General features: G+C 53.8%; 2 non-coding genes and 1 pseudogene across 2 annotated transcripts; all 3 read right to left on the bottom strand.

Moving 5' to 3' along the window:
• Positions 1-5,664: 5,664 nt before the first annotated feature.
• On the bottom strand, positions 5,665-7,919 carry LOC145978478 (large subunit ribosomal RNA; annotated as a pseudogene).
• Positions 7,920-8,839: 920 nt separating this feature from the next.
• LOC145978462 (5.8S ribosomal RNA) lies at positions 8,840-8,991 on the bottom strand. The gene has a single exon (XR_014440696.1). It is a non-coding gene; the product is annotated as a 5.8S ribosomal RNA (ribosomal RNA).
• Positions 8,992-9,358: 367 nt separating this feature from the next.
• LOC145978469 (small subunit ribosomal RNA) lies at positions 9,359-11,179 on the bottom strand. The gene has a single exon (XR_014440703.1). It is a non-coding gene; the product is annotated as a small subunit ribosomal RNA (ribosomal RNA).
• Between the last annotated feature and the right edge of the window lie 2,021 nt (positions 11,180-13,200).

Here is a 13,200-nt window from a genome sequence, read left to right on the forward strand (position 1 = left end):
TGCCGTTAAAGGCAAAAAAAATCTGGGAGAATAAATCTTCCCAGCTTGACTTTCTATTCGGCTTTTGCTCACGAGATTCCCGTTAAAGGCAAATAAAATCTGGGAGAATAAATCTTCCCAGCTTGACTTTCTATTCGGCTTTTGCTCCAGAGATTGCCGTCAAAGGCAAAAAAATTTCTGGGAGAATAAATCTTTACAAGAAACTTGTACAAGGAAGGCAATGTGGCATTGACACAATATCACACCCCTCAGTTTTCTTCCCAGCTTGACTTTCTATTCGGCTTTTGCTCCAGATATTGCCGTCAAAGGCAAAAATTCTGGGAGAATAAAGCTTCCCAACAAACTTGTACAAGCAACGCAATGTGGCAGTGACACAATATCATCCTCCTCCGTTTTCTTCCCAGCTTGGCTTTCTATACGGCTTTTGCTCCATAGATTACCGTCAAAGGTAAAATTTCTGGGTGAATGAAGCTTCTCGACAAACTTCTAAAAGCACGGTAATGTGGCAAAGGCACACACACACAAACAATTCTCCTCCTCTGTTTTCTTCCCAGCTTGACTTTCTCTTCGGCTTTCGCTCCACAGATTGCCGTGAAAGGCAAAAATTCTGGGAGAATAAAGCTTCCCAAGAAACTTGTACAAGCAACGCAATGTGGCTCTGTTTTCTTCCCAGCTTGACTTTCTATTCGGCTTTTGCTCCAGAGATTGCCGTCAAAGGCAAAAAAAATTCTGGGAGAATAAATCTTCCCAAGAAACTTGTACAAGCAAGGCAATGTGGCATTGACACAATATCACACCCCTCAGTTTTCTTCCCAGCTTGACTTTCTATTCGGCTTTTGCTCCAGATATTACCGTCAAAGGCAAAAATTCTGGGAGAATAAAGCTTCCCAACAAACTTGTACAAGCGTCGCAATGTGGCAGTGACACAATATCATCCTCCTCCGGTTTCTTCCCAGCTTGGCTTTCTATACGGCTTTTGCTCCATAGATTACCGTCAAAGGTAAAATTTCTGGGTGAATGAAGCTTCTCGACAAGCTTCTAAAAGCACGGTAATGTGGCAAAGGCACACACACACAAACAATTCTCCTCCTCTGTTTTCTTCCCAGCTTGACTTTCTCTTCGGCTTTCGCTCCACAGATTGCCGTGAAAGGCAAAAATTCTGGGAGAATAAAGCTTCCCAAGAAACTTGTACAAGCAACGCAATGTGGCTCTGTTTTCTTCCCAGCTTGACTTTCTATTCGGCTTTTGCTCCAGAGATTGCCGTCAAAGGCAAAAAAAAATTCTGGGAGAATAAATCTTCCCAAGAAACTTGTACAAGTAAGGCAATGTGGCAGGGACACAATATCATCCTCCTACGTTTTCTTCCCAGCTTGACTTTCTATTCGGCTTTTGCTCCAGAGATTACCGTCAAAGGCAAACATTCTGGGAGAATGAATCTTCCCAAGAAACTTGTACAAGAAACGCAATGTGGCATTGACACAATATCATACTCCTCCGTTTTCTTCCCAGCTTGACTTTCTATTCGGCTTTTGCTCCAGAGATTGCCGTGAAAGGCAAAAATTCTGGGAGAATAAAGCTTCCCAAGAAACTTGTACAAGCAACGCAATGTGGCTCTGTTTTCTTCCCAGCTTGACTTTCTATTCGGCTTTTGCTCCAGAGATTGCCGTCAAGGGCAAAAAAAATTCTGGGAGAATAAATCTTCCCAAGAAACTTGTACAAGCAAGGCAATGTGGCAGGGACACAATATCATCCTCCTACGTTTTCTTCCCAGCTTGACTTTCTATTCGGCTTTTGCTCCAGAGATTACCGTCAAAGGCAAACATTCTGGGAGAATGAATCTTCCCAAGAAACTTGTACAAGAAACGCAATGTGGCATTGACACAATATCATCCTCCTCCGTTTTCTTCCCAGCTTGACTTTCTATTCGGCTTTTGCTCCAGAGATTGCCGTCAAAGGCAAACATTCTGGGAGAATAAATCTTCCCAAGAAACTTGTACAAGCAAGGCAATGTGGCATTGACACAATATCATCCTCCTCCGTTTTCTTCCCAGCTTGACTTTCTATTCGGCTTTTGCTCCAGAGATTGCCGTCAAAGGCAAAAATTCTGGGAGAATAAATCTTCCCAAGAAACTTGTACAAGCAACGCAATGTGGCATTGACACAATATCATCCTCCTGCGTTTTCTTCCCAGCTTGACTTTCTATTCGGCTTTTGCTCCAGAGATGCCCGTTAAAGTCAAAAATTCTGGGAGAATGGATCTTCCCAAAAAACATCTACAAGCACCGCAATGTGGCAAAGGCACACAAATCTGCTTCTCTGTTTTCTTCCCAGCTTGACTTTTTATACGGGTTTTGCTCCACACATTACCGTTAAAAGTAAAGGTGCTGGGTGAATAAACCTTCTCCACAAACGTCTCCCCGCACAGCATTCGTATGGGTTTGCGACTCTGAGAAGCACCATCAACACAGGATGTGTGAGCGTTAACCAAACATTGCATTCATTCATGCACTTTCATTAAATGCGACTAGAGTCTTAAGCTCAATCAACCGATATACGGTTGAATGCTGGCCGGCACAAGTGCCGGTCAATTTCAATCATTATTAACGTGCTTTTGGTCCGGTGCTCTACAGTTAAGCTCAACCTAACTGCACAAGACACCTCTATCTGCCGGCACATTTACAAGTGCCGGTCAATTTCCAGTGCTCTACAGCGAGCTAAACTGGGATACATGTCTTTTGGTCGGCTGGGTCGTCGGGCAACCAAGTCACCCTAAAAACCCCAAGTCCAGCTATCCGCCACATGCTGGAAGCCCCGGCGACCGACACATGCGTGCCGGCCGCCGGTTTGGGAGTCCTCCCCCAGCCGGCCGAAACCGGCCGGGGTCTGAACTCCCGGCGAATGCCCCGAGGGGGCATCCTTAAAGAGACAGACAGAAACCGCCGGGTGCCGTGAAACCGACATCACGATCTCCGCGCTTATCTGTTCTTAGCAAGTACCCATCTTAGCACCAAGTAAACTGGTAACTGCGGGAGAATAATTTTCCCCCGCGTCGGTGCTGAGCATTACTTGGATGTGACTCTCCACGTCGCTGACGGCAGCTCGATGTGAAGGCGGTGAGCTACGGAAGATTGCCGACGAGTTCCAGGGCATACTTGAATGCAGCCAACTCAAGCTCCTATTATATAGGTCCCGTCCTCGAAGGCTCGATTCAAGGAGGCAGGCACACACGTGCCGACTAGAGTCTCAAGCTCCGCAAGTGTATGTCTCGAAGACGACACTCTCTTCAGCCCAGCACTCGGCTACCCTGCACCGATTGCTATTCATTGCAGAGTCATCCGCATTCTCCTACCTCCGCCAAGCACCATCAACGAAAATTTCCAGTGCTCTACAGCAAGAGCTTACCGTCGGGATCGGTGGTATTTCACCGGCGGGCACCCGAAGGAGCCCACCCACTTATGCTACACCTCGTCACGTCTCCCGACAGCGGCAGGCTAGAGTCAAGCTCAACAGAGCCTTCTTTCCCCGCCGCTGACATTGTCCAAGCGTTTCCGCACTCCCAGGTTAACCTGGGTTGTCAGTCTTTTGGTCGGCTGGGTGATAAACCCCAAGTCCAGCGATCCGCCACCTGCTGGAAGCCCCGGCTGACAGCACCCGGTGAAGGTGTCGGCTGCCGGTTTGGGAGTCCTCCCCCGGCCGGCCGAAACCGGCCGGGGTCTGGACTCCCGGCGAATGCCCCCGAGGGCAGACAGAAACCGCCGGGGTGCCGTGAAACCGACATCACGAACTCCGCGCGGATCTGTTCTTAGCAAGTACCCATCTTGCTTGCAGTGGCTCACCTTGGTCGGCCAACTGCATTCGTTTAAGATGCTTGGCAGGCATCGATCTTTCTTGCGAGAGTGCGGATTCTCTCAATTTCAGCAAGTGCTCAAACCTTGCTTGCAGTGGCTCACCTTGGTCGGCCAACTGCATTCGTTTAAGATGCTTGGCAGGCATCGGTCTTTCTTGCGAGAGTGCGGATTCTCTCAATTTCAGCAAGTGCTCAAATCTGGTTCCAACGACGATAGGGATGACAGAACCAAACCTCTTCGCGAGTGGCCTTTCGCAAAGAAGGCGAGGATTTTTCGGCCACCTACAGCATCCATCGTACCACCTACCAAGGGCCCCTCTGCGGCACGGAATAGTGAGGAACGCTTACTTCCACCGTCACCCTACCAAAGTTGGACCCTCATTTGGCACATACTTGAATTTGGCCAACTCAAGCTCCTATTATATAGGTCCCGTCCTCGAAGGCCGACTAGAGTGTTATGCATTTGGGCGGCTGGGTTATAGGTACAACGCAATCTGTTACCCACAAACCCCAAGTCCGGCTATACGCCACATGCCGGAAGCCCCATCGGCCGCATGCAGGCCGATGGCTTGGGGATCGCCCTTATTATATAAGGGTGACCCCCGTGGGAAGACCCAGAAGGCCTTCCTAAGTGTCCACCGCCGTGTAGAGTCACATCCGAGTAATGGACAGCACCAAGCCGACCAACCGAAGCGCCTCCGAATGCTCGCCGATCTCCAACCAAACGTTGGGACCGCCGAGCCGGAGAAGGGAGAGCTCTCTTCGCTCCCCCGCGCCGGTGATGTGCTCCTGGCAGGAACCGGGCAGTATGTCGCCTCCTCAAGTTTCTATTATATAGATACCGTCATAGAAAGGCTCAACATCAGGTTCCAAGGTGGCAGACTCACGCATTGCATTCATTCATGAATGCACATTTCCAAGTGCCTGTCACTTACATTGTGGTATTTCACCGGCGGGCACCCGAAGGAGCCCTCACTTATGCTACACCTCGTCACGTCTCCCGACAGCGGCAGGCTAGAGTCAAGCTCAGCAGGGCCTTCTTTCCCCACCGCTGACATTCTCCAAGCCTTTCCGCACTCCCAGGTTAACCTGGGTTGTCAGTCTTTTGGTCGGCTGGGTGATAAACCCCAAGTCCAGCTATCCGCCACATGCTGGAAGCCCCGGTGCGCAGCACCAGTTAAGGTGCCGGCTGCCGGTTTGGGTGTCCTCCCCCGGTCGAAACTGGGGTCTGGACTCCCGGCGGAGGTCCCCGGAGGGACCTCCTGAAAGTTGGAGTCTGCTTTTCAGGTGCCCACAGAGGGAATCTCGTTAATCCATTCATGCGCGTCACTAATCAGATGACGAGGCATTTGGCTACCTTAAGAGAGTCATAGTTACTCCCGCCGTTTACCCGCGCTTCCCTGAATTTCTTCAGCGCGACATTCAGAGCACTGGGCAGAAATCACATCCCGTCAACACCCTCTCGGGCTGTCGGGATGCTTTGTTTTAATTAAACAGTCGGATTCCCCTGGTCCGTGCCGGTTCTGAGTCGACCGTTCGTCGGCGGCCGACTCGAGGGGAGGCACTTTCCCCCCAAAACCCAGAAAAGGGCAAGGGGTTAGGTGCGTTCCCCTCAGAGAGCCCAGGGACGCTCGCGGAAGTCCGACGCGCGGTCCAAGCTTGGAACAACCCCGGAAGGATGTCCCTCGCCAAGACCCACGCCGGACCGAACCCGCGGTGGCCCCCCGGGCCTCGACCGGCCCCGGTCCCCAGAGCCAATCCTTGTTCCGAAGGTACGGATCCAGATTGCCGACTTCCCTTACCCACATTAGTCTATCGTCAAGAGGCTCTTTACCTCGGAGGCCAGATGCGGATTCGGGTACGGCCAGGCCTCGGGACTCTGCTGCGCTGTTCCCACCAAGATTTTCAAGGTCCGACGGGCACCCGGGGAAACCGCACCCAACTACGGTTCTCTTAGCTTTCCCCAGTGTCCCCTTCTCCTTCTGGGAAGATTCCGGGGAGCGTAGGGGATCGCTCTGACAGAACAGACAACTCTGCCCCCGGAACCCGACAGATTCTCCTGGTGCCACCAGTTACCTGGACTTACGGACTTCGAGGGAACCCGCGACGCACTCCCGGTCCCGAGACGCGGCGGAGGGCTGGATACCCCACTTCCCTTTCGACCGCGGCCGAGACGACGGCGCCTCGCGCTAACCACTACACCTCTCCCGGTGGCAGCGCGAAACTGACCCGACGCATCGGTGGGAGTTTTCCGCGGTCTAAGGACCGGCTCACCCGCCTGCAACTGCTGTTGAGGCGGAACCCTTCTCCACGTCTGACCTCGGCGAGGTCTCATCAGATTATTTGCTACTACCACCAAGATCTGCAACGACGGCGGCTCCAGGCAGGCTCGCGCCCAGACCCTTCCACGCTCACCGCCGCGCCCTCCTACTCACCGCCGCATCATTCTTGCATTGATGCCAATGCATTAGCATTGCGGCGGCGGCCGGGTATAGGCACGACGCTCGATTGCCATCCATTTTCAGGGCCGGTTGCTTCGGCAGGTGAGTCGTTACACACTCCTTAGCGGATGCCGACTTCCATGGCCACCGCCCTGCTGTCTTGAGCAACCGACGCCTTTCATGGTTTGAGCAGCGTCGATTCAGGCGCCTTAACCCGGCGTTTGGTTCATCCCACAGCGCCAGTCCTGCTTACCAGGAGCGGCCCACTGAGCACTCGGGTCCAAGAACGCCCCGCTTCGCCCTAGGGGCAAGCGGGACCTCCATCCCGTTCAGAGTTTGAGAGTGGGTCGAGGCCGTTTCGGCCCCGAGGCCCCCGGTCATTCGGTTTACCGGGATGGACCCCCCTTGCGAGCGCCAGCTGTCCTGAGGGACACTTCGGAGGGAACCAGCTACTAGACGGTTCGATTGGCCTTTCGCCACTATGCTTAGCTCAGACGGTCGATTTGCACGTCAGAGGCGGTTCGGACTTCCACCAGGGTTTCCCCTGGATTCGTCCTGGCCGAGCATAGTTCACCATCTTTCGGGTCCCAGCGAGTGGGCTCTTAGGTACGATCCCCGCACCCGGAGGTGGGGGATCGCCCCGGGACTGCGCGAGGGCCCTTCGTTGAGCGACTCCGGGTCACCTCGATCGTCCCAGTCGCTTTGACTGCGCCTTCGGGTTTAGTGATTCCCTTAGACTCGCCCACGCGCTAGACTCCTTGGTCCGTGTTTCAAGACGGGTCGGATGGGCCACTCGTTGAACACCGCACGGGCCCAGGGCTCACAGTACGCCCCCCGCGAACCCCCGGACGCGCCCTGGGACGGTCGGGGAACGGGGGAACACTGCCAGGCACGCCGCATTGCTGCGACCTCTACGCCTTCCGCCTAAAAACGGCGGCGGATCCCCAGGCCTGCCCTTGAGCCGTCGGGTTCCGTCCGGGTCACCGGGGGTTCTCCGGACGAGCCGGAGAGCTCCACCCCAGGCCCTTCGGACGGATCCCAACGAGCCGCGGTGCCCTACCGGGCGCGGAATGAAGGGGGACCGTCCCGGACGCACCCTCGCAGACGGGAAGTCCCTAAGACAGGGGACGACCCCGCTCGGGGGCCGGAGACTTGGTCCTTAACCCTTGAATCACCTTCCCCCATCGAACTCTCGAGCTCCATCCGTTTGACCCCCAGGCGGTTTCACGTACTCTTGAACTCTCTCTTCAAAGTTCTTTTCAACTTTCCCTCGCGGTACTTGTTCGCTATCGGTCTCGTGGTCATATTTAGCCTTAGGAGGAATCTACCTCCCACTTAGGGATGCATTCCAGAGCATCCCGAATCCTTGGGAAAGCGCCCAGCCCGACTCGGCAAGGCGGAGGTTCGCACGGGCCTAGCACCCTCTGTGGGATGTTGGTCCTTTCAAGTTACACTTAGAACCCCCCGCCGAGCGGGATTTACGGACGCTCCCTTCCACCAAATCGCCCGCCGGCTCGGATAACCGTGCCGGAGGCTTGGGTGGCGGGCTTCTCCCTTTTCGCTCGCGGCTACCGAGGGAATCATTGTTATTTTCTTTTCCTCCGCATATTGATATGCTTAAATCGTGCGGGTGGTCGACCCTGAGTCGAGGTCGGGTGCAAACGGAGATTGCGGTTTCCTATGAGGTCCGAGGGAACTTCCTCGTCGCCCAACGCAGGTCCTCCGGTCTGGACGGTAAGGTGGCTCTCCAGCTTCGGAAGAGCTTTCCTTCCACGGGAACGAACAGACCGGCTCTTCCATTAATTTTGGAAACTTACCCTGCGTTCAACGAGAGGCACCCGCCCGGACGAAACTGAGTCGTCCGGCCGGCTCTCCCACTCCACGTATTTACAAACTTTTGAAATTTAACCTTCCGAGCATCCGAGTGGTCCAGCCACAATGTCCGAAGAAGCCTACATCCCTATCACCGGCGAGCAACTATAGTCGGGCCGGCAAATGTGCCGGCCGGACATGCATAGCATGTCTGCCGCCACCTTTTTCATTCTCCACGTGCTTTCTTTACGGTGCTCTACAGCTAGGTTCAACCTAACTGCAAAAGACAACCATCTCTGCTTGCACTTCTGCAAGTGCCGGTCAATTATAGTCTGGCCGGCATGTCTGCCGGCAACTTTTTCATTCTCCACGTGCTTTCTTTAACTTGCTCTACAGCTAGGTTCAACCTAACTGCAAAAGACAACCATCTCCGCAAGTTGCTCGCCCCTGAATGCTCGGAAAGCTGCTTCCGGGATACGGATCCGGACTGCTCCGGGATCACCTCGCTCCTTCGAGGCCCCTTCCACGCACGCGCGGACCCGTAGACCGGTCTTTCCACTTCTTGTACTAGAATGGAGTCCTCCGAGAAGACGACCTCGCGGCCGACTCCTAATGATCCTGTTTCGGATTCGACCTCGCGACCGCTCTTACCTCGCTGAGAGAGGCGGCCGCGAGACTTTCGTGGCGTGCTGTTACACGCGCTGTGCTCGCAAGAGCACATGTGTCATTTAGAAACTTCCGACACTCAACCAGGACCGACCCAGGTAAAGACCCGGGCCGCAATGTGCATTCGAAACCGTCGATGCTCTCTGTTTTGCAGATCGCAAATTGACTCGCAGCTAGCTGCGTTCTTCATCGACCCACGAGCCAAGTGATCCCCCGCCTGGGGTTGTTTGTGGTTTGCTGAAGTGCGACAGGTCGCACTTCGGCGGAATGATGTGTCTGTTCGTCGGGAAGCGCCCTCGCGAGCCTCCCCGGATGATACCTACCCCCCCGTCTCCAAGGCCTGGAGACGGGGTTCGGGTGCATGTTTTAGCGGGGCGATACCTTTAAAGGTCGAGACTCACCTACTCCTATTAAGGTGCTTCGTGCTCTACAGCAAGGCTCACCGTGGTCGGCCAAGCTGCACAAGACACAGTGATCTGGACTCGATATATACATATCCGCAGGCTCCAGGGCCCCCTTGGGTCCCTTCCACGCTCGTGCGGATCTGCGTACTACCATAAGTTTTGGAGGAAGAAGCGGATATACCGTACGGTAATGATCCTTGGGCAGGTTCTCCTACCCAAACCTTGTTACGACTTTTGCTTCCTCTAAGTGACCAGGTTCGGCCGTCTTCCCGACGGTTCCTGCTTAAGGTGGCAGGGCGCCGGTCCAAAGGCCTCACCGTATCACTCGATCGGATGCATCGACGGGCGGTGTGCACAAAGGGCAGGGACTCGATCAACGCAAGCTGATGACTCGCGCTTACTGGGCATTCCTCGTTAGCGGGGAACAATTTCAATCCCCGGTCCCTATCACGAAGGAGGTTCAGCGGTTACCCGTACCTCTCGGCAGGGGAAGACGCGTTGTCTCCTTCAGTGTGACGCGCGTGCGGCCCAGAGCATCTAAGGGCATCACTGACCTGATATAGCTCCCACTCTTGCTGCTTGCGACAACCGGTCCCTCTAAGAAGAGGTTTTGATGCGCCGGGGGTACACGTACCCCGACGCCTAGTTAATAGGCAGGAATCTCGCTCGTTATCGCAATCAAGCAGACAAATCGCTCCACGAACTAAAATCGGCCATGCACCACCATCCACCGAATCAAGAGAGAGCTCTCAATCTGTCAATCCTTACGATGTCCGGGCCTGGTAAGTTTTGCCGTGTTGAGTCAAGTTGAGCCGCACGTCCCACGCCTTGTGGTGCCCTTCCGTCAATTCCTTTAAGTTTCAGCTTTGCAACCATACTCCCCCCGGAACCCGAAATCTCAGGTTTCCCGGGGGCTGCGCGCACGGTGTTCTTGAACCTTGCGCATCGCTGGATGGCATCGTTTATGGTTAGAACTAGGGCGGTATCTAATCGCCTTCGAACCTCTAACTTTCGTTCTTGATTAATGAAGACATTCTTGGCAAATGCTTTCGCTGTAGGTAGTCTTGCGAGGATCCAAGAATTTCACCTCTCCCCTCGCAATACTAATGCCCCCGTCAATCCCTTTTAATCATTACCTCTGGTTCGAAAACCAACAGAGAGAACCGAGGTCCTGTTCCATTATTCCATGCAAGGAGAATCGAGGCAAATAGCCTGCTTTGAGCACTTTAATTTGTTCAAGGTAAACGTCCCGGAATACCACGTTCCACTCGGTGAAGAGCAGACCGAGGAAACCGAGAAGATGTCCGGTACGGCCAATTCAACGCCTGACGGCGAACCGACCGCCCGAGACCCAGATCCAACTACGAGCTTTTTAACCGCAGCAGCTTCAGTATACGCTATCGGAGCTGGACTTACCGCGTCTGCTTGCACCAGACTTGCACTCCGATAGGTTCACCCAAATGTTTAAGGTGGATACATTCCGATTACGGGGCCTCGGATGAGTCCCGCATCGGTATTTTTCGTCACTACCTCCCCGTGCCGGGAGTGGGTAATTTGCGTGCCTGCTGCCTTCCATAGATGTGGTAGCCGTTTCTCAGGCTCCCTCTCCGGAATCGAACCCTGATTCCCCGTTACCCGTAATCACCATGGTGGGCCAATAACCCACCATCCAGTGTGATGAGGCAGACATTTGATAGATGCGTCGCCGGTGCTTGACCGTGCGATCTGCCTAGAGGTTACTTAGAGTCACCAAATGAGTCGGCCCGCAGAAGCGGACCGTTTGGTCTTTAAAGGTAACGGCACTCCGTCCGGTTGCCCGGCCGGAGACACCGTGAGCATGTATTAGCTCTGGAATTGCCACAGGTATCCAAGTAGGATGCGTACGATCTAAGGAACCATATCTGATGTAATGAGCCATTCGCGGTTTCACTTTGGTCAAGTCTGTACTGAGACATGCATGGCTTAGGCTTTGAGACGAGCATATGACTACTGGCAGGATCAACCAGGGTACGGTGCATACTGTGCGTATGCAGCACTCGCGCGAGGCAGAGTGCCATGTTTTAAGCAAGGAAAGCGGCTCGCCACTAACTTAGGCAACGCAACACTGACGCTTCAAGAACGACAGGTTACACCGCTTTCCAGAAAACATAATTATACTACTCCCACTACTTCGGTTAGAGGTCTACGTAGTTCCACTTTCTTTAAAGCTGGAAACTTCGAGACGTTCGTTTGCGCGCGGGAACGGAGAACCGACTTCTTCGATTGGCACCGTGCCCGCGTCTGGGTTCTGTTCCTGGCCTGGGAGGCTGGGAGCTTCCAGCGAACAGCCGTGCCTGTACGGCTACAGGCAGCCACTCAAGACGGCGCTCCGGAGAACGCACGCTTCGACGGCAACCCGTACCAAGTTCTCAGGAACCTTCGGGTTTAGGTTGTCTCGCCACGGAGGCTGGCACATCCGCTGCTTTCCTTCGGTGCAGGCTTCGACTTAGAGTCGTTCGGTCGAGCCGGAGTTCCCGAAGTAGGCAGAGCGGACGGGTCAACTTCAGAAACGATGCAACGCAAACCGGAGAAGGCATCGCCGTCACCGGGAGAGAAAAGAGAGAGCTAGCTTGCTTTCCCTTGGTGCAGGTTTCATCCTAGAGTCGTTCGGATGAACCGGAGTTCCCAAGGGAGGCAAGCGAACACCGGTCGGGTACCTTGTGTCACTTCCCGCTAACCGAAATGTGAAAAAGTAGCTCACTATCCCACCCACCCTCTACCTAGAGTCGTTTGGAAGAGAGGAGGTGGGCGAGTTACCGTCAAAACGTCGGCGTTCCTTGCTTTCCCACGGTGCAGGCTTCAACCTAGTTTCTTTTAGGATGAGCCGGAGTTCCCGAGGTAGGCAATCGCCGGCGATTGACGTCTCGTCACTTCTCGGCAGCGAGGGCTGACAAAATGAATTGCTTTAACTCGGTGCAGGCTTCATCCTACATTCGTTCGGATGAGCCGGAGTTCCCGAGGTGGGCAAGTGCTCCCGCAGGACCGGTTCTCTGAACTCTCTCGGCTTCCGACGGTTGACGTTTTACCTTGCTTTCCCTCAGAGTGCTCAGCCTAGAGACGTTCGGAAGAACAGAGGTAGGCAAGTTATCCGCTTGAGAGGCACCTTAATTTGACATGCCATGCTTAACCTCGGTGCAGGCTTCATCCTAGAGTCGTTCGGATGAGCCGGAGTTCCCGAGGTAAGCTAAGCTTCCCCACTAGGGTGGGTAAGTCAATTCAAGGTGTCTGATGCTCAACCTACATGCGTTCGGAAGAGCACAAACGGTTACGTCACGTGTCGGAGGCGAACCACCGTGTACGAGGGCTGACAAGTTAGTAGCAACAAACTTGGTTCAGGTTCAACCAGTCTTCCAAGGAAGGCTACCTTCCCGCTTGCGCGGCTCTGTCACTTACTCGTACACGGTGCAGAAACAAAGATGGACGCCGTGAATTTTCCGAAAACTATGAATACAGCAATGCTTTTCGGAAAACAATTCGAACCCCAACTTCCCACGTGAGTGGGGTTGCCTTTGAACGCATAGCTAACGTTCGCTTCGGGTCTCATCCGAAAGAATGATCCCTACTCCATCCACGAAATTGCAACCGGCGGTTGACCGACAGTGAAGGCATTGATACCGATTGGTATACCTACCTCCCCGGTTGCTTGCGTGGCGGGTGAACAGTTGGGTTCGAATTAGACTAGAGCCTTAAGCTCGATGCCTGAACAGAGGTCCATGCACATTTGAGGTGGTTGCTTCACCTCATCGTGACTCGCAAGTGGGACAAGCTTGCTATATTGCCCTGTGCTCGCCACGTAATGCACAGGGCATCGCTCAAGAGCATGCTTAGCAAGGACAAGAGCCACCATTCCCACCATATATCAATATGAATTGATTTACTCTTTTCTAACCACGCAAACTTGCACCTCTATCGTTACGTTTCGCAACAGATGCAAGCTCAACTAAAGTCAAAGAGTAATAGCTTGGGAAAACTTTCCCTTTGCGACTAGAGT

This window comes from Lepisma saccharinum, chromosome 24 (assembly GCF_977018435.1).
Source record: "Lepisma saccharinum chromosome 24, izLepSacc3.1, whole genome shotgun sequence".
Lineage (NCBI taxonomy): Eukaryota > Metazoa > Arthropoda > Insecta > Zygentoma > Lepismatidae > Lepisma > Lepisma saccharinum.